Source organism: Urocitellus parryii, unplaced genomic scaffold, assembly GCF_045843805.1.
Source record: "Urocitellus parryii isolate mUroPar1 unplaced genomic scaffold, mUroPar1.hap1 Scaffold_71, whole genome shotgun sequence".
Classification (NCBI taxonomy): domain Eukaryota; kingdom Metazoa; phylum Chordata; class Mammalia; order Rodentia; family Sciuridae; genus Urocitellus; species Urocitellus parryii.
In genome coordinates this window covers 1,115,624-1,137,229 of record NW_027554142.1, presented here as the reverse complement: position 1 = coordinate 1,137,229, position 21,606 = coordinate 1,115,624, and the positions used below count along the sequence as shown (strand labels likewise).

At 34.7% G+C, this 21,606-nt stretch overlaps 1 long non-coding RNA gene across 1 annotated transcript in view; it reads left to right on the top strand.

The window, feature by feature from the left end:
• LOC144252952 (uncharacterized) overlaps nt 1–15,461 on the top strand; it is a 48,854-nt gene extending 33,393 nt beyond the window's left edge. The window contains exon 3 of the long non-coding RNA XR_013343086.1: nt 15,392–15,461. This is a non-coding gene — a long non-coding RNA (uncharacterized LOC144252952). The remainder of the gene's footprint in view (nt 1–15,391) is intronic.
• The last annotated feature ends 6,145 nt before the right edge of the window (nt 15,462–21,606 follow it).

Sequence of the window (21,606 nt, the reverse complement as noted above, 5' to 3'; positions counted from 1 at the left end):
CTAGCAAGAGCAATTAGACAGAAGAAAGAAAGAGGTATGAATAGAAAGAGAGAAACTCAAACTCAATCCCTTTTTGCCAATGACATGAATATATATTTAGAAGACACAAAAAGCTACAGCAGAAAACTACTAGAACCCATAAATGAATTCAGCCAAATAGCAGGGTATAAAATTAACACTCATAAATTAATCGTGTTCCTATATATCAGTGATGAATCAGCTGAAAAAGAAATTAGGAAAACCACCCCATTCACAATAGCCTAAAAAAAATATTTTGGAATCAATCTAAAAAAAAAAAAAAAAACACAAGTAAAAGACCTCTTTAATAAAAACTACAGAACACTAAATAAATGAATTGAAGAAGATCTTAGAAGATGAAAAAACATTGTTCTTGAATAGGCAGAATTAATATTGTCTAAATGGCCATACTACCAAAAGAGCTGTACAAATTCAATGCAATTCCTATTAAAATTTTAATGACATTTTTCATTGAAATAGAAAAAGCACTGATGAAATTCATTTGGAAAAATAAGAGACCCAGAATAACCAAAGCAATGCTTAGTAAGAAAAGTGAAGCAGGAGGTGTCACAATACCAGACTTTATATTATACGACACAGTTATAGCAAAAAAAAAAAAAATGGCATGGTATTGGTACCAAAACAGACATGTAGTCCAATGGTAGAGAATAGAAGACACAGAGACAAACCCACATAAACACAGTTATCTCGCACTAGACAAAGATTCCAAAAATATACTTTGGAGAAAAGAGAGCCTCTTCAACAAATGATGCTGGGAAAACTGTAAGCCCATATGCAGCAAAATGAAATTAGATCCCTGTCTCTAACCCTGCAAAGCACTCAACTCAAAGTGGATCTAGGCATTAAACCAGAGACCCTGTGCCTAAAAGAAGAAAATGTATGCCCAAATCTCTATCATGTCAGCTTAGGAACCAACTTCCTTAGCAAGACTCCTAAAGAAGTCTGAAATTCAAGAACCAACAAATGGGATGTTATCAGAACTAAAAAGCTTCTTTTTTATTAAATTATTTATTTATTCTAATTTGTTATACATGATGGTAGAATGTAATTCATTTCATATTACACATTTAGAGCACAATTTTTCAAATCACTATACACAAAGTATTTTCACACCATTTGAGTCTTCATACATGTATTTAGCGTAATGATATCTGTCTCACTCCACCATCATTCCTATTCCCTTCTTGCCCTCTCCTTTCCCCTCCCTCCCCTTTGCCCTATCTAAAGTTCCTCCATTCCTCCCATGCTCCCCACCCCCCATCACCATTATGTGTCAGCCTCCTCATAGCAAAGAAAACATTTGGCCTTTGGTTTTTTGGGATTGGCTTGCTTCACTTAGCATTATATTCTCTAACTTCATCCATTTACCTGCAAATGCATGATTTTATTCTCTTTTAATGTTGAGTATTGTTCCACTGTGTATACATATCAAAGCTTCCCTGTCCATTCATCTACTGAAGGGCCTCTAGTTTGGTTCCACAATTTAGCTATTGTTAATTGTGTTGCTATAAACATTGATGTGACTGTGTTCTTGTAGTATGCTGTTTTTAAGTCCTTTGGGTATAAACCAAGGAGTGGGATAGCTGGGTCAAATGGTAGTTCCATTCCAAGTTTTCCAAGGAATCTCCATACTGCTATTCAGATTGGCTGCACCAATTTGCAATCCCACCAGCAATGTCGGAGTGTGTCTTTTCCCCCACATTCTCATCAACACTTATTGTTGTTTATATTCTTGATAGAGGCCATTCTGACTGGAGTGAGACGAAATCTTAGGGTGGTTTTGATTTGCATTTCTCTAATTGCTCGAGATGTTGAATTTTTTTATATGTTTGTTGATTGATTGTATATCCTCTTCTGAGAAGTGTCTGTTCAGTTCCACAGAAAAGGAAAGACTCAATAATGTGAAGAGAGGGCCCACGAAAGGGAGAAAATTTTTGCTACCCACACCTAGATAGAGCATTAATCTTTAGGATTTATAAAGAACTCAAAAACTTAACACCAAAACCCTCCCCAAATAACCCAATCAATAAATGGGCAATAGGTACTTCATAGAAGAAGAAATATAATTGGTCAACAAATATATGAAAAAATGTTCAACATCTCTATCAACTAGAGAAATGCAAAATAAAACTACACTGAGATTTCACCTCATTCCAGTCAGAATGACAATTATTAAGAATAAAGTAACAATAAATTGCTGGTAGGACTGCATATTGCTGCAACCACTCTGGAAGTAGTATGGAAATTCCTCCAAAAACTCAGAATGGAACCACCATTTGACCTAGTTATCCCATCCCTTGATATGTACTTAAAGAACTTAAAATCAACCTACAATAGTAATATTGCCACATCAATGTATATAGCAACTCAAATCACAATAGCTAAACTATGGAACCAGTCCAGGTGTCCTTCAACAGATGAATGGATAAAGAAAATGTGGTATATATACATAATGAAATATTACTCAAACATAAAGTGAAATGAAATTATGGCATTTGCTGGTAAATGGATGGAATTAGAGACTTCATGCTAAGTAAAATAAGCCAATCCCAAAACCCAACGGCTGAATGTTCTCTCTGATATGCAGATGCTAATTCCCAATAACAGGAGGGGTAAGGAAAAATAAAAGTACTTTGGATAGACAAAGAGAAACAGGGAGTGGGAATGGGGATAGGAAATACGGTAGCATGAATTGGACATTACTTTTCTATGTTCATATATGAATACAAGACCAATGTAATTCCACATTAGGTACAATCAGAAGAATGGGAGGTGGCACTCCATATATGTATAACATGTCAACATACATTTTACTGTCATGTAAACATATAAAAAATGAACAAATAAATTTTAAAAAAAGAGCTGAGGGACTGCAGTTGTAGCTGAGTGGTACAGTGCTTGCCTAGCATGTGTGAGGCACTGGATTAGATCCTCAGAACCATATAAAAAAAATAAATGGATAAAAAATATAATAACATTATTTTTAAAAAAGAGCTGAGGATGTAACTCAATGGTTGAGTGCCCTGGTTTCATCTTCAGTCCTGAGAGAAAAGGATAGAAGGAATGAGCAGTAGGAAAAACAAAGCAAAACATATAGAAAACACTTTAAGATATTGGCACAGACAATGTTTTCCTAAATATAATTCAAAGAGCTCAAGAAACAAAAACAAAAATCTACAAATGGGCCTACAAATTAAAAATTTCTGTACAGCAAAGAAAACATTAACAGAGTAAAGAGAAAACTAACAGGAGAAAATCTTTGTCAGGTATTCACCTGACAGAGGAGTAATATCTAGAATGTGTAAAGAACCAAAAATAAACAAACAAATAACCCCCTCCCCCCAACAATAATAGAACAAATAATCCAGCCAAAAAATGGGCAATGATCTGAACAGATACTTCTCAAAAGAAAGGTAAATGGCCAATAAATATATGAAAAAAAGGCTCAATATATTCAGCCCTCTGGGAAATGCTAATGAAAAGTACAATGAAATTGCATCTCACCCTGGTCAGAACGGTTATTATCTAAAACCCAATAAAAATTAAATAATGCTGATGGGAATGTACAGGAAAAAAGAACACTTGTATCCTGTTGGTGAAAATGTAAATTAGTATAGCTACTAGGGAAAACAATATGGAGGTTATGCAAAAAGCTAAACATAGAACTATTATATGATACAGCTACACTGCCTCTGGGTATATCTCCAGAGGAAATGAAGTCAGCATACAAAAGAGATACTTGCATACCCATATTTATTGTGACACTATTCACAATAGCTAAGGTGTGGAATCAAACTACATGTTCACTCTCAGATGAATTGTTAAAGAAAACTTGGTATATAAACACAGTGGAGCATTATTCACTTATAAAGAAGAATGAAATCATGTCATTTAAAGGAAAATGAATGGAGGTGAAAGACATCATGTTAAGCAAAATAAGTCATACACTGAAAAACAAGTATTCCATATTCCTCCTCATATGTGGAATATATATATATAATATATTATATACTTTATATATATTATACATAATATATTATATATACTTTATGTTATATATATCTAGTATAATATATAAAATATAATATATTTCTACTTTTAGAAGGGTGTATATATTTAGAAGAGTGTGTGTATATATATAGAAGAGGGGCTATTAGTAACTGGAAGGAGCAGGAAAGAAGAAGAGAACAAGAGACGATGGATACAATCAAGGCATGATAGATACATGCGTGTATAGAAATGTCATATTAATTTATACAATTAATGGGTTAATACAAAATTAAGGAAATCTGCATATAAATATTCATAATAGTTTTCTTTTTTTTCTTTTTTCTTCTTTTGTGCTGCTGGGGATTGAACCCAAGTCCTCAAGCACACTAGGAAAGTACTTTACCACTGAGATACACCCTGAACCCATTTGTACATGAAACAGTCAAAAACTGCAGACAAATCAAGGCACAGTGGTGCACACCTGTAATCTCAGAGACTCAGGAGGTTGAGGAAGGACAATTGCAAGTTCAAGATCAGCCTTAGCAATTTAGCAAGGCCCTAAGCAACTTAGCAAGGCTCTGTGTCAAAATAAACAATAAAAAAGGCTGGGGATGTAGCTCAGTACTAAAGCATCACTGGGTTCAGTCCCCAATACCAAAAAACAAAAACAAAATAAAAAAAACTGGTAACTACCCAAATATCCTATAGAAGTTGGATGGACAACAAACTGAAATATCTATAATACTGAATACTACTCAACTCAATAGAATTAACTATTGACACAAATAACAACTTGGATAGATCTTAAAGGAGTTATGCTGAATGAAAGAATCCAGTCTTAAAAGATTACATACTGAATGATTCCATTCATGTAAGATTATTGAAGTGACACATCTGTAATGGTGAATGGGTCTATTGTTGTGAGATGTTGAGTTTGGGGGCAGGATATGACTTTTTGGGTATACTCCAGGGGAGTTTCTTTGTGGTGATAAAGAAATTCTTTAGCTTCATTGTGGCAATGATTATACCAATCGTAGAACTATCTATGCACACACACACACATTCCCCTCAAATAATAGTCAATGCAAAGTCTGATGAAATCCAAATAAGCTCTGCACTTTATACTGTGTTGTACCAACATCAGCTTCCTGGTTTTACAATATCCTGTGGCTAAGTGAGATGATATAATTAGGGGAAACTGGGTGATGGGTACATGAGAACTGTCTGTACTATTTCTGGACATTCTTGAAGCCTAAAACTATTTCAAAATAAGAAGTTGCAATTTTAAAATCAGATGTAACAAGCTTTAAACAATGTGCTAATCTGAAGCCCATCTGATTTGAAAGCCAGTACTCTTAGTCACTACACTGGTAAGGATCCATTGGAAAAATGCCTTTATTAGCAGGCATAAATAAGATGCACTCTCAGCTATTCAAAACTCTTTTTGTCTCTTTAGATCTTAGAATGAGGAAAAAACTTCATAAAACAGAAAATGGTTAGTTGAAACATTTATGGCATTTGAGATGGGATGGTTTTAATAGACTATATATCAGCTCATTTAGGATAAATCTCACTTATTTGTTATGGAGTGATCTTAATGTATTTTGAATTATCCTTGCTAGATTTTTACATCTGTATTCAGACAAACCTTATTGTACATGTTTTCCCTCCTCGGGTATTCTTTTTGATAGCATACTATATTTCAAAAGCTCTTTCCTATCATTTTAGTTGAGAGGAAAGTTTAAGGGAAATTAACATGTTCAAAATAAATTCTTAAAAGCCATAGACTATATTTTTAAAACTATTCTTGTTATCCTACCATTTCATTAGTATTATGACATTCTTGAAATATCTAAAATAATTAAAACTGAAAAACACAAGTACTGAGAGATCATATGAGACTTTGAAACACTCAAAAAATTTAACTGGGAAATACATAAAACAACTCTATTTGTCAGGGTTAAGGTCGTGGGAAATACATCTGTTTGCATTTGTAAAGTATACTGTCATAGAAAGCTATGCCACATAAAGCTACGGAACAAGAAGCACAGCACCAAACTGCAGTTACATCATCTGCTAAGCATGTATGTTGCAAATTACTTAAAAGCAATCATCATAATATTCTGGGTCCCACCAAAATGTTATGATTAAACATCCACAACAAAGGCTGTGCCCAGAAGGCCCTGCTTTTGTTCTGAGCAAGGTTTATTTGAAGGAAATGGAATGTGATTGTAATAAGAATCTGGGGCTGGCTCTGGCTCTTCAACTCATTAGGCTGCTGTAATGTGCAAGAGGCAGTAGGTTGGAGGGAGACAGGCTGGGAAGAGACTCATAAGTTCCACTCCAGGGCTTGACAAGGCAAGAGGAGATGACAGGTGCAGAGGAGATGTATGAAGTACTCCATCAGGTAGCTCCTGCAGAGCTGTAGTCCTAGTCTTAAGGGCAGAACTCCCAGGAGGGTACACTCTATCATAGTCAAAAGTTCCAGTGATACATTGTTCATGAGAAAAATCAGGCAAGGCAATCACAGGACAGAGCAGAAAGCCACTTCTGTCTCCCAATCAGACTTTCAATATTTAAACGTCACTTCCTGAGTGCAGTGGGGCTTGGTGAATAATGCAGCATCCACAAATCTGTCTGAGATTTGTTCCTAATAATGGATTTTTGCATCACAAATAAATAGGGATCATCTATTCCCTTCTCCTCTCTGTGGTTACTTCTGCCTAATTTGCATTTTTACCTTTAAGGTGGCCTTTGTTATAAGAAATAGGAAAATGTCATGGCCTATGAGTTCCTGAACTACTTAACCCTGTATTAATGAAGCACAATCTTTTGGATACTTTGTTCTTTCTGGCACACAGGCCTTCAAATTGGTACAAATAACATGTAGTCAAATCCAAGTGTGGTCTTTCCATCAGAAAAATAAAAGCAGGGACTGGCCTCCTAGAAGCTGAAGGTGACAAAGTGGAAATAGTCATAGCTGAGATGAATCAAATAAATAATGTGAGCCTTGGGCATTTTCCATAAGAGCACTGGAGTTAGTAGTTGTCTAGGAGGGGGCATTTTTTAAGCTGTAGTGTTTATTTAGGGTTTTCCTTGGTAACATTACCAGGGCTGTGGCTTCAAACAACCATTTATTAGCTTGAAGTTCTGTAGGCTGGAAGTCCAAGCATGGTGGGGCTGGATTTCTGCTGGGTTTTCAGAGGTTGAAATCAAAGGGGCTGAATGAAGTCTCATCTGGAGACTAAGGAAGGATCCACTTCTAAACTCACCTAACTGGTTAACAGAACTGAGTTCCATGCAGTGGTGGTGAAGTCCCTTTGAGCAGTTTTGAGGCTATAGGGAGGTCACTCATGTTTAGATGTAAGGCTAAGAATGGCAATCATTCCTCTTGAAGAGGGAGAATGTTCACATTTGAAAGACTGCCTGGGCTCTGTCCTTGTTTAGGCACCAGTTAACTATCAGGTTTCTAGACTGTATTTGGCATTAAGGATGTGTTAACAAACTCCACTTTCTAAGGCTTCTGATGCTTAGATATAATTCAAGGGATATAATAGTTTATTTTCATCTGCATGCATTCTCACTTTTATTGAGGCTGTGCCAAGGAAAATAAGAACACCTGTATAATAGGCAGCCTCATCCCTCCCTCCCTACTTCCATTTTCCCTCTCTTTCTCCTCCTTTATTTCCTTCCCTTTCTTTCTTCCATCCTCTCTTCCCTCTCCCAAAAGAAGTTGTTGAGTCCCTCCCATGTAACAGATAGGCACAGTGCTAAGTTCAAGGAAAAATTACACCTCAGAAGACATAGCTTCTGTTTTAGGGATGATTTTATAATTCAATGTGAAACACAGAAAAGTAAATGGGCAATCTCAAAGTCTGATAAAAGGAATAACATTTTAGGATGATAAGTACAGGGGTATCATATTCACTAGATTTTTCTCTTAACTATCCATTAAGCTTAGTATCCCTGGAGTTGTATTACTCTTATTTTACTGAAAAGTCTTGAGGTTTAGTCAATTTTGCAAATTTATAAACTTAGCAAGTGCAAAGCTTGGATTTGAGTCCTATCTGTGTTCTACAGCTCCAGTACTTATTGAACATGGACACTAATTGGTTATTCTAGGAAAATGTGGTGGGAATGTGCAGCTAACATAGTCTTGGAAGATCCAGGGGGTGAACATGAAAGGCCTCATAGAGAAAGTTTCAGCTTATCTGAGAACTGAAGAAAGATTAATAGTGGAAGAACACAATATAAAAAATAAGATAAATTTGGGCCTGGAACCTAGCTATTCCTACTTCCTAGCTTGGGGGAAATGTTTAAATTCTCAGCTTCAACTCCCTTATCTATTTTTAAAAATGAGGCTAATGATATGTCAGAGTTATCAGAATGAAATGAGAGAGCACATGTGAAATTTCTAGCATAAGGCTTGGTATTAAGAAGACATCTAGTAAGAATTTCTCTTCTATATTGTACTAATATTCTGTTTCACTGCGCAAACCATGGAATACATGATCTGCTTGAATCTCAAAGCCTTGATTCAGATGGTTTAAAATGAGAGTTTAGATTATTTATTTCAATTTATATCAGTATAACCTGAATATTTCCTTTGTTATTTTGGGTATTTCTTTTATCTACTTGCTGAACAACTCATTCAGCTATTACTGGATATGTTTTAAGATAAACGTTCCTGGAGGGAAAACAATGCTTGGATATTTCTCAGAAATAACAGAGCCTGAAAGAAGCATTTATTAATAAAACTCAATTAAAAAAAACTTCTGTGTCTGGTTGTTGTTGAATTAAAAAGAGAAGACATGACTCTTCAACATAACTTACTAATTGTTTCTCAAGTTCATGGCCATTTGTTACATTTTTGAAAATTGTGTACTTTATATTAGAATCAGTTCCAGATGTAAGAAGCCCTCTCCACACCTTTTAAGTGAATGTTAGGAACCATTGAAATGAGCAGATGCAATTGGTTTAGGATAAATGGATGTGCACCAGTACTGCAAGATGAATACCCCCATGCAAGATTCATTATCTTTCTCATTAAACCTCTTCTCCTGATGGGCATGTTTGTTAAGGACATCAATATTTTCTTAATTATTCAGGCTAAAAGATTTGACTGGTCTTTGTTTCTGCATTGTATCAAATAAGTTGTTGAATGTGGTAGGCCGAATTCTATGATGGTCCCCACAATTTCTGACCCCCTAGAACACCATTTTTAGTGTGATCTCTTTCCTTTTTGTGTGGTGTAAGACCTATGAATACAAAGGATGCCATTCCAGTAGCCAGGTTACATCATATGACAAAGTGAAAGGGATTTTTTTCAGATGTAATTAAGGTCCCTAATCAGTTGATTTTGAATTAACCAAAGGGAATTATCCTCAGTGGGCTTGCTCTAATCAGGTGAACCTTTTAAAAAATGGCTTTAATCTTTTCTGAGTCGAGAGACCCCCAAGCAGTAGAGGTTCTGTTGCTAGCTTTGAAAAAATAAGTGGCAGGAAATCTACCCCCAACTATGCTTTATCTTACACAAGTGCAGTTTTGATCATGTCTCTCTCTTTAAAGAATGTTCTTTGCTTCCAATTTTTTTCCACAGTCAAGGGAGTATAACTTAGTTGTTCTGGTTGTTTTGGACTTACAGAGCTATAGATGTGAATCTAAATTTTAGCACTTAACTAGTGTTATGAACTTATACAGCTTAATAAGCCTCTTCAAGCCTCAGTTTGTAAAGTGAATGTCATAAATTTTATCTTCCTTGTAGGGTAGTTGTGACAATTAAATGAGATAATACACATCAACATTATGTCACAGAGCAGGTGCTCAGTAAATCATAGCTATTAGGGTGGCTATTAAGAATTAAATTCCAACTCCTTTTTCTGATACTCAAAGTTATTTATGATTTTCAATAGGTTTTTCAGCCACATCTTTTACATCTTTCTGTAAATTTTATGAATTAATGATGTCAGCACATTGATGAGCTTGAAGTCTTTGGTTATGGGGTCTATTTTTGTCCGTTTGTTTTTTTTTTCCCCTTTAGAGGTTTTGTTTTGCTTTGTTTTGTTTACCTCCTGTTCTGCACCTATCAAAATTCCATTAACCTTTTTGAGGCTCTGTCCTTTTGAGCCTCCTGTCTAACTAGGGCTAGGAGCCAGCTGGCACCCACAAGTATCCCTGTGCCAAAATCTTGAGTCTGTTGTGATTTGTCAGAGCCCCTTCTGGATTGTAGTGCCATACAAGTTGCTATGTTGTAGCAATCCCACCTACACCCTTTCTCTTACTTTTATATCTCAAATCATAACTATTGTTTCATCTCTGTTCCTGCAGCCATTTTTTAAAAACTGTATTTAGTATTTTAAATGATGCTTTGACCACTAACCTGCTCACATGATCATGTATCTTACTTCATAGGAAGATGGGATTATCCTTACATTTCCAACTCAGCTGGCACATAAGTACTCAATACTAAGCACTCAAACAAGTATTTAAAACCTTGTTGGATGCTTAGGATTAGTTTTATTGGCCTTCTTGTCAGTTTTCAGAAGAACAAAGCAAATTTTTATAATGGATGATGCCTATAAATGGTTGATTGACTTTAGGAGTGTCTTGTTCATTTTAATAATTAAATATTCTACATGAGAAGGCATCAAAGGAAGTATGTTTCATAAGGTACAACAAAATCTATAAAGCTCTATATGGCCAATTTATCTAAATGAGCATTATCTCTAGTTCACAGATGCTTCTTTGTCAGAGCAATTGCAGAGCTTGCTTTTTATAAAAAATCTTTTTACCCCAGCAATTGCATTTATGATCCTAGAAATAGTTGTGAGCTATCACCTAGTTCATACATCTGGGTGACTGGATCCTTGTAAGGATTATTCTATGTCTTCCTTCCTCTCTTCTATCCCTACAGTTTGATACAGACTCTCTCTACCTAGCATCATCTTTCTTTCTCAGGTGAAAACCATTCTTCTGGAGAATGTAGATCTCAAATTGAAATTAAGTAGATCTGCTTTCTCTTTTTCCTTTGGTGAATTTGCAAAATAATCCCTAAAGGGTATGTAAATTCTGTCCCTCTCCTTTCCTCAAAATGTAGGTGGAGAAGTCCTTTTGTCCTCAGAAATACAACTTAATTTCTTTCTGAGCTCTTGCCTTTTAACATTCTATTCTTAGAAGTTGTTAATAGCCTTTGATGCTCATCCTTAGCCACATTTTCTTTTATTTCATCTTCTATTCATTTTAAATCTGAGCTATCAGATTAGACTAGTTTCTTTCATAAATCCTTCAATTATTTCTTAGAATTTTAGAGTCCATAAAATGCTAATTATAATATTATGTTTAGGTTTAAACATTCTTTTTTTTAACTTTATTTTTTTTATTACATAAAAATACAGTACAGAGTTCAATTGGTTTGTTCAGATTAATTAAAGACACATTTAAATAATAATAAACATTCTTAATATATACTAAACTCAGTGCTAAATATTTTACATGGATTTTATGAGTTAATTTTTCCAAGAAAAAATATGTGGTCTATACTATTATTTTTCTCATTAAAAAAATTAGGCTAAGTGATTTTCCCAGGCAGTCTGTGTCCTTACTTTTCAGAGGAAAACACTGAAACAGAGAATTGAAACACTTTGCTCAATGTCATACTGAGGCTCAGACCTACACATTTCTTGAGTCTGTATTCTGAGCTATTCCCATTTGTATTGTAATTCCCTCCTTACCTTTGAAGTTTTTGACATTTGCTGTCTTAAAATCTTCAGCAAACATCAGCTTCAGTATTTCCTTTTCACATTACAAATTCCAGGATGACATGGTAACCATTCAGTTCTTCCCCGTTAGAAGATGATCCAAAACAGCAGTATCCTTTCTGTATCTTTTATTACTTAAGAGACAATATTGCCAGTAAAGAACAATTGTAACCACTTTGTGTTGTGAAGGACTTCTAGTAGACATCAAGAAAACTTGAGTTTTCCCCCATAATTTGCCTCTGTGCAAGTTTCGTCCTAGAGACAGTCCATTATCTTAGCACATCATAGTTCCCTGAGACTGTGAGGGAAATTGGATGTATAGACATTGAATTGTTCACTTGGGTATTATAATGGATAACTGTTTCCGGAAGAATAAATAATCCTTAAGTATACCGGAAGTTTTAGGAAACATGATGGTAGTTCTATCTTTTTATACACTTTATGTAAGATCATTTTATTCATTTAAAACTAAGTTTCAATTTAAGAACTTGACCCCAAGGATGTTAACTGATGGCAGAGATCTGCTATTTTTTATACAACTAATGATCTCTATTTTGGTTTTCACTATAATAAGCTTGGGAGATATATATTACTTATTAGTAACACTGATATGTTTACCTTTTTATTGCCCATTCATTTTTTAGAAAATAACTACAGAAGCAAAATAGGATACTCAAATAATTTCATAAATACTGTACTAAGTGAAAAGTGGCTATGTTGCTGAAATTAAGCTGTTCGGGCTAAGCAAGAAGCAATGTCAAGTGGTGATAGTTTGAAACATTTGTTCAACCCTTTACATTGTCTAAATTCAACCCATGAATGTAAATTCAGGGGTAATGATTTATAATTAAGAAAACCAGGGCTGCTAGTATATTTTAGAAAGTTGTTAATTATAACTTCCATTTGATTGAACAGGCTTTAGCATATTGCCACAGTTATTAACTATTCCCCTCTCACTTTATTTTCACCCAAATGGATTTACTATGGTTCTAGTGTCAGGTTTAAGAATTTTCACTAAGATTATACCTTATTTATTACTGGGCTTTTTTCTTTCCTTTTATATTTAATCTATTTCTTTCTAGAAGAAATTCCCTTTGGTTGCTATATTCTTGACATGAATTTTATCAAATGTCAGAAAAAGTTATTGGTTACTTTCTTAAATTAAAATATCAAATTCACCTTTGTTATCTGTCTTAGTCACCAGAAATTTCTGTTTATTTATAGCATACAGAAATTGTTATCTGTCTTAGTCAACAGAAAATTCTGTTTATTTGCAACAAACTGCAATTAACTTAGCAAATGCAGAATTTATTGGAAGGGAATTGGCTCATTAACCCTTAGGATAAGAAGAGAAGCTGAGGCTTTGGAGTGTCTGAAAAGGAAGCACCCAGGAAGCCATGAGCTTAAAGGCTGCTCTCTGCTTTCTCTAAGGTCATAGGCTACTCAGAGATTAAGCCTGTGCCTTTTTAAGGAGCCTAAGCAATGAACCATTCTCAGAAAGAAGAGATGAAGGATCCCGGGGGATGTTTGTTTATTACTGTTAAATAAATACTTTTTGCTGTTGTAGTTCATTTTTCACATTTTCACACATTCCCACAAATTATCAAGCAGGCATAAAGCCATCTACATAGTAGATGCTAAATAAATATTTGTTGAGTTAAAAAATATTATTATTCACTTTTAGAGCATTGTCACACACTCCTTCTTGGATATGAAAGAGATGTGAGAGTGACATCTGCCCCTCCATTGACTGTGCACATCAGAATTGCCCTGGGTGGGACTGACTTGATACTTTATCTTTGTGCATTCTGCAGACTGTAATTTTCTACCTAATGCATGAAAATTTTAGACGATCAAATAACATAAGTACAGGACAATGACCTTCTGATTAGTGTTCTTTAAAAACCAAGGTTCCTGATTTGGAAAGAAATTTTTAGAAAAATAATTGAAGAGTTCAAATTAATTAAAGGTTTGAATTAATAAAATCTTATAGTAGATTTCATTTAAATTTTTTTTTACAAATTATAATTCTATCTGAGTGCCAGAAACTTAATGCATTAAGATATCTTTGTGGTGAGATCAGTTCAATAAAACACTGGAGCAAACAGCAGAAGTTCCTTGGCAAAATCATCCTATACCAAGCTTTCCCAAGCTCTTGCCTGAGACTTCTCATTCCCCTTATTGTTCCTGACCAGATTTGGTCTTTGGCACCCCAATACTTGGATCTGCTTTTCTCTCCACATATTAGGAAGTCTTTTCTGATCCCCATCCAAGCTTCTTCAATCCCATTACCAACAAATGCAATTTGGTTTTCTAGTATCTGTCCTTCAGTATCTCTTGTGTGTGTGCCCTTGTGAAAATATTATCTGTTGACTCTGCTATATGATTTAGCTCCACCCCTCATGCTACACACTAAGACTGATTCCCAATCACATATTCTTGTAAAGATCTTGTTTCCTTTTGTTAGGGTACAGTATTAATCACCAATATATTTCTTAGCATGGGTTCTTGGGTCTTATGTAATGAAGAGACATGACTCATTTGTTATTGTAATCATCCATGGCAGAGTTGCCATATTATTTTTTGCCTACACTAGAAAAATGCTTGAGACTAAAAGTAAGCACCATTCATAATTGATCTGTAATAACAGGTGCACACTAGACTTGCCCTGGGCTAACTGGAACTGTTGTCATCATAATAATTATGATTATCTGTTTTCTCATTTCTCTCCTGAGATTTACTAATTTTCCTTTATATTCTTAAATCTCTCTCTGATTTGCTAAGTTCTGGAAATGAGCTGTTTAAAAAATAAATTAGGGATGTATTTTATGGAGATGGTCTTTAAAATCAAACAAACATCCTAAGAATCTTAACTTTCAAAACATTTTGATATTTTACGCTTGTGTGCTAGGGATACTTTTATTTTTAAAGTAAGAAATGAATTACATTGTCAGAAGGGCTTACCCAATTTTTTCTTTATTCATAAAAAAAATTACCAGTTTCTTTAATATTAGATGGCATTAGGTTTTTAGGTTTTTTGTGGCTTGGTCCAAAATGCCCACTTTAGTGTTCTGTTGTAGAAACACACATTGAAAATTTACTAAGTAGTTTGGATGTTTTTATGCAACATTTTCAAGTTTCTAAATTTTGAATAATTTTATATATGTACACACACATATATTTACATATAAGTGTAATATATATTTACATATGTGTACACATATGTACATTAAATGCCTGAATTAATAATTAAAATACCTCAAAAACCATCACATCCCTTGGTTCTTTCCCTTTGTGGCATATCAGAATTCTAATTTAAGTGGTCTTGGATGGGACCCAAGAGGCACTTAAAAAAAAAAAAAAAAAAAAAAAAAAAAAAAAAAAAAACCTCAGGTGATTCTAATGAGCAGCCAGCACTGAGGATCTGATTAAATTCAACCCTTCATTTTACATGTGAGAATATAGAGGTCCTCTTACTTCAGTTGTCACTGTGAGTTAACAATCCAAATATCCCTGTAAATCTCTAGATGCTTTTAAAAGGGCTCTGTGAAAGTGATATCACCTTACTTATTTAGAACTGATCATAATTTTTATGGTTCCAACAGACGTCTTAGTTTCCTGAATTATCCTTTCACATCATGGGGCCTCTAAAGCACTTGCAAAAGAAGCCGGAAGGTATGTCTCTTTTTCTGTTCTCCAGGTAGTACAGCATATTTTAGCTTTTTATTTCTTGCCAGTATGTTTGCTTGAGTTTCTTCATTTATCTTTTGTCCACTGAAGTTTATCCTCTAATATTTTAGATTATGAGGATTGTACCTCTAAAGAAAGAGCCTGCAGCCTCAAAAATATTTCTCTTTTGTCTTGAGTGATTATTTAGCTTAGATGTCAGCAAATTATGACCCATGGGCCAAATCCAGCAGACTGTTTTTACAAATAAAGTTTTATTGGAATTCAACCATGCCTTTTTATTTAACTAATGTCTATGGCTACTTCACAACCACAGAATTGAGTAGTTGTGACTCAGAGACAGTATGATCCACGAAGTTGAAAACATTTACCATCTGATTCTTTACGAAAAAGGTTCTCTGACCTCTGGTTTAGCTAGTTTAAAAAATCTTTGGACTCCAAGATATTTGTAGCCATTGCTCCTCTATCATATAAGGTTAAAAGCTGTGGAGTTTTCAACTAGATTCCCATTGACACTTTTATTTTATTGCCCACATTCAAGACCTGATCTTTTTTTCCTGCGGGCACCCAACAGATCCTTCAACTCTGGAACCTAATATCTTCTCAGTTTCAACTATCCCACATCATCTTTTCTTGGCATACCATACATTTGATTTTTATTTTTGTTTATTTTTAATGATATCTTGATTGAATATAGAATTGGACACATATAATCCAAAGATGTTAATTGTCCCCATTTTATTTAACTTTGGTGAGCTTCTAATGTTCTTTTTTGCATTTATTTTGCTTACTTTTGTAGCACTTTTTTATAGTATTTTTAGTAACATTTATTCATCCTTTCCCTGGCTCTTGTATCTTTGCTTCAAGATTGTTAAAAGTTTTTATTAAGTTCTTTGATTATATGGAAATATGCCTAATCATAATTTTATCTGTTTTATGGCAACATTTTTGCTTTGTCAAAATTTAGTTTTTTTATGTGGAAATTGTTTTGTCTATATATCTCCTTTGTTTGCTTGGGACATCTTCATGTATTTTGTGTACTGGTTCCTTTGTAATAACTACTTATTTCTGAATATGTTCTTTTCGACACCTGTTTGTAGGAGACAAGACAAGGTTGTGCTTCTGAGCTGTGAAGCTTTTCATCTGGTTTGCAATCATTTCAGAAGTTATTAATTACATTCTTTAACATCCATTTCTCCCTTCTATAACAACAGATACCAATTCTACTCATTGTCATTGTGCCTGCATAAAACTCTAAAATTCCCAGCTTTCCTTACTGCTGGTTTTGGCCATGTGACTAAACTCTGTCCAAAAATACATAAGTGTTGATTGTGGCTTCAAAGTAAGCACCTTCAGAGTAGGAAGGGGATGGGGTCTTCTTTCTCAACTATCCAAAAGTGCTCTGAAAGTTATTAGGTGACTGTGTGGTGATCAGGAACATGTAAACCACATGAATATCAGCGCAGAAAGTTAGGAGCTGTTTCTTTGATGACAAACTCAATCATCATACAAATCCTTTTCTTGAAATTTTTCAATGACAGAAAATAGTCATCTATCATTCTAAGGCTTCTTTTGGTTGTTATATAGGTAAACCTAATCTTAGCTAATATGGTAATAAGATTTACAACACAGGATTGTGTGAGTGTGGGTTTGTATACAAGATAATTGATTGGACTTTACTTTTTCACTTTATCCAAAGGGGTCAGTTTGAATCTTTCTCTATTCTGCCCCATCTCAACAACAGGTTGTTTTCAGTTGAGATGTCTGTGTGGTTCTTTCTGCAGCTCCAGATTCCTTACTTCTCTGAGTGCCAAATGAGGACCAAAGAATTTCAACTACAAGCTTGCATGTTCCAACATCATTGTTTAGATAAGGAATTATCAGCTGCTCTTCTTGGGTTCTCCCACATCTTAGGAGAATAGGTGCTCTGCAGGCTTTGTCTGAGCTCTGTGTTTTCAGGTGGGTCTTGGCTTTATCTTCCTGTGGGCCTCTCTACTGGTCTCTATATTGGGCAATTCCCTACTTGTATATATTGGTTCAGATTTAGTTTTCCTAGTATTGTCAAAGACATAGTTTCCATTTCTATTTGTTTTCTGCCTGTTGTAGCAAGGTGACTTTGGAGAAGAAAAGGGGTACAGATGTATTTCCTCCACCATTTTAAAACCAGAAGTCTCCTTAGTTTGTTTTAAAAATAATAACATTTAAAATAGAACAGGATATATTCTCATCAATCAATAGTGACTACTCTATTTTTTAAAATATCTTTATTTCTTTATGTGGTGCTGAGGATTGAACTCAGTATCTCACACATGCGAGGCAAGCACTCTACCACTGAGCCACAATCCCAGCCCAATAGTGTCTACTGTTAACATTTTAAAGAATGTTTTTTCACCAAATTTTCTCTCAATCTTGTTATCTAAGTAGAGTGATAGGAAGTACTTATATATGTGTAATATATATATATATATATATATATATATATATATATATATAATAGGTGATATTTATTTATATCACTTATTTAATTTTTGGGAACATGATCTATAATATACTTAGTCTACAACAATATTTTAATTATTTGTTGGCATTCCACAATATGAATATACTAAAAGTTATTAATCAATTCCCTAGTTTGAGATATTAATTTTTCACTCATTGGCTATGATAAGTAATTCTGCAATGTACATCTTTTTTTTCTTAAAAAAACAACAAGCTAAGAGTGCATTATCTTTTACATTTTCTTAGAAATTTTTTGTACAGTGAAATTTCAGTCAGGTCAGATGGTCATTCATTATGATTTAGTAACTGATTATTAGGTTCTTATTATTATTCAAGGTCTGTGATGAGGCAGGATGGTAAAGGGAGCCCTGTAACTCAGTAATTATGTCATCCTCATCACTAGAGTAGAAGCTATGTTCCTTAACTTACTAGCAGGCCCAGACTGAAGCTTTTTATATAAACATAGACAAAAATGTCCCCAGAGTTTTAAGGACTGGGAAACCTCCCCTGGGTATTCCTAACATCATAAGACCTAACAGTCTTCTCTACTTTCTATTAGGATTTTTAAAAATATTTTTTTTCTTTTAAACCAGCTTTAGAGCTGTAAAATAGATGAAAAATATTACAGAATTACTTTCTGTTCCTTACCATATGTCCCTTAAGACTAATGTCTTAGCCATAATATAATGGTTAAGAACACTATGTTAACATTGGTAACTTTGGAAACTAAACTACATGCCTTCTATGAATTTCACCAATTTTTCCATTAATGTTCTTTTTTAAATAGTAGAGGCCCAGGACAATTCCATATAACATTTAGTTTTATTTCTCCTTATTCTAGTCCAGCCTGTAATAGTTTCTCAGTCTTTCCTCATCTTTTGTGATATTCACACTTTTGATTAATATTGCTCCCTTACTTTGTAGAATGCAATTCTATTGGGATGTGTCTGATATTTTCTCATGATTAGATTGAGGCTGTTTCTTTTTGGTGACAATACTACAAGAATGATATTATAACTATCTCAATGTGTCATATTGAGTTCATGATATTGACATGTCTTATTGCTGGTCATGTTTACCTTTCTCAGTTGATTAAGTTGGTGTCTGACCATTTTATTCCCTATAAAATTATTGCAATTGATAAGCATCTTGGGTGACATACTTCCAGACTATGCAAATACTATTTGTCTTCAAAATATTGCCCAATAATTTTAGTATCCATTGGTGGATCTTGCCTTCAACAATTATTACTGTGACATTTATCTAATGGTAATTCTGTATTTTTTTCCTTCTATGTTTATCAATTGGAACTTGTGTGAAAGAGCTCTTGCTTTTTCATCATTTATTTATTTGATTATTTATTATATAATTATGAACATATGGATATTTATTTTATTCTTTGGATTAAAAGCATGTATACAAAGTTATTTTTCTTTAGCCTCCAAGTTGCCTATCACAACATTATCTTTCATACTTACTTAGATTAGTTCTTCATATATTAGCATTATTATCCCTTTATGCCATATATATTGTGAATCTTTTGTCTCTGTCAGTTGCTTCTTGATTTTTCATTATAGTGGTTTTGTTATACAAAGCATTCAAAGACATTTATATAGTGAAATTTATCAATCTTGCTTTTTGTTGATTCTAGATTTTGAATCATCCTTAAAAAGCTTTTCCTATACTAAGTTTAAAGTAGAATTTATTCCATGGCTGCTTCTTGTATTTGTAATGTTTTATTTTTTTTTAATTCAGATCCCTAATTCATTTGAAACTTATTTTTATGGTTGATGTAAGATATGGATCTAATTTTATCTTCCTTCAAATGGCTATTTTTTTAAACATTGTATCATCCTCTGTGCTCCTGTGTGATAGAGTGCAGAGGAAATAAAATCATGTTTGTGGCTCCTGACAGCATTCCCTTTCCAGTTGTTGGGTTGTATTGTTGTGGTGCTGGTGTGTGTTTTTAATAATACCATGTAACTCTTTAAAAACAATTTCATTTTTGATCAAGTCCCAAGTCTGCCAGGCTGTTCTCTCTTCCTAACTGTGGAAAAATGAGACAGTTACTCGAACATTTATTTGGTAAGTAAAGCAATCCATTTCCTCTGTGACTACGTAGCCAGAGTTTTTGTGAACATTTGGGGTCTGTTTGGAAGTGGGGGTCTTGGCTACAGCAGCTGGGGGCTTCATTAGCAGGAACAAAATAAAAGCTTTTAAAAAGAGTCTGGAGTTCAGGTGACTGTTTGAATCCACTGTTTTTCCTGATAACCTGCAGCTAGGAGGGAAGATTTCACTTCCTGTTTACCCTCAGCCAGGGGAGAAATGTTCAGGGCATTGTCACTTGCTTCTACACCTTTAACTGGGTTTGTTTGGATCTTAGGACTCTGCGTAGGAGGTCTGCTTCTTGTTAGTTAATGCAACTGCTTGTTCTTAGAGTCACAGAGCCCTACAAACATGGGGGGGCAGGGAGCTAACTGTTGGTGTGTGTGTGGGTGTGGGGGTGTCAGTACTTAGTTTTAGGGTTATTTAAACGTAGTGCAAAATCCCATCCACCACCAAACTTGATTCCATTCAGGACTCAACTGACCAACAGAGTTGGCCTTTTTCCACACCTGACCCACACATCTGTAAGCATGCTGGCCTGACTTGGCTTTATTTGTCTTTTTCTACTTTTCCTCTGATCTCTGGATGCTGTAGCTAGAATTTAAAAGTGAAAAAAAGTCAACTTTTGCTTAGCGTTACCTTTAGAATTCCCTTGGAAATTCATTCCATACATTTCCAGCTGGGAGACCAATTCAGCAGGATTTTAAGTGCTAGAAATATATTCAGTATCTGTGTTATGCCAACTTGATGAAGTCAGTTAATTCTATTTTTTTTCTTTTTAAAGTAGTGTCCAGCCACCCAACTTTTGACACCAGTTGGATGAAGGTGCATTGAATAAGGAGAAATGCACCAGATTCTAATTTGAAGTCTAAGGTGGGCCAGCATCTTAGAGTCAAAGCGAAGAAGGTGGTGATATTTTATATGGAACATCCCATCCCCAACTTAAGTTCAGACACTTAGCTATTTTCTTTGATCTTATCTCCTTGCTCTAAATGGAAATTTCATATTTAGCTTCTCATTGTCTCCCTAGAAGCAATATCTAATCACAAGACACCTGGTTTGGTGCCTTCAGTGTTTGCATAATACTGTGTTTGTTGGGCTGCAAGGAGACTAAGGACAGAGCATCTGTCCTCTAAAAGCTTGCATTAAAATGGCTCCCACAGGTTTGGAAAGCTAAGACCTGTTTTCAAGTGTGCTGCCCCAGCACTTTCCCAGCCCCTGGATCAAGCTGGTCACTTTTCCTCTGGTACTGTGGCCATCACCAAGCACGGGTCAGTAAAATGTTAATTGCTTTTCAAAGTAGCCCTTATTTCCCAGTTCCTAAAGGGAAGGAATGTCTGAATTGCAGCAGGACGAGGTAGAGACAGCATTGTGGGCCCACGGAGCATCCTATGGGCTTCCTCTCTCTCGCTCTTGAACCAATAGACTGGGAGAAAAGGTTAAAGATTGACAATTGCAGTGGCCGGACTGAGAAGGGGTGTTCTGGAAATTTCTACTACCATCTTTGTTCCTTTCAGGAAAAGCAGCT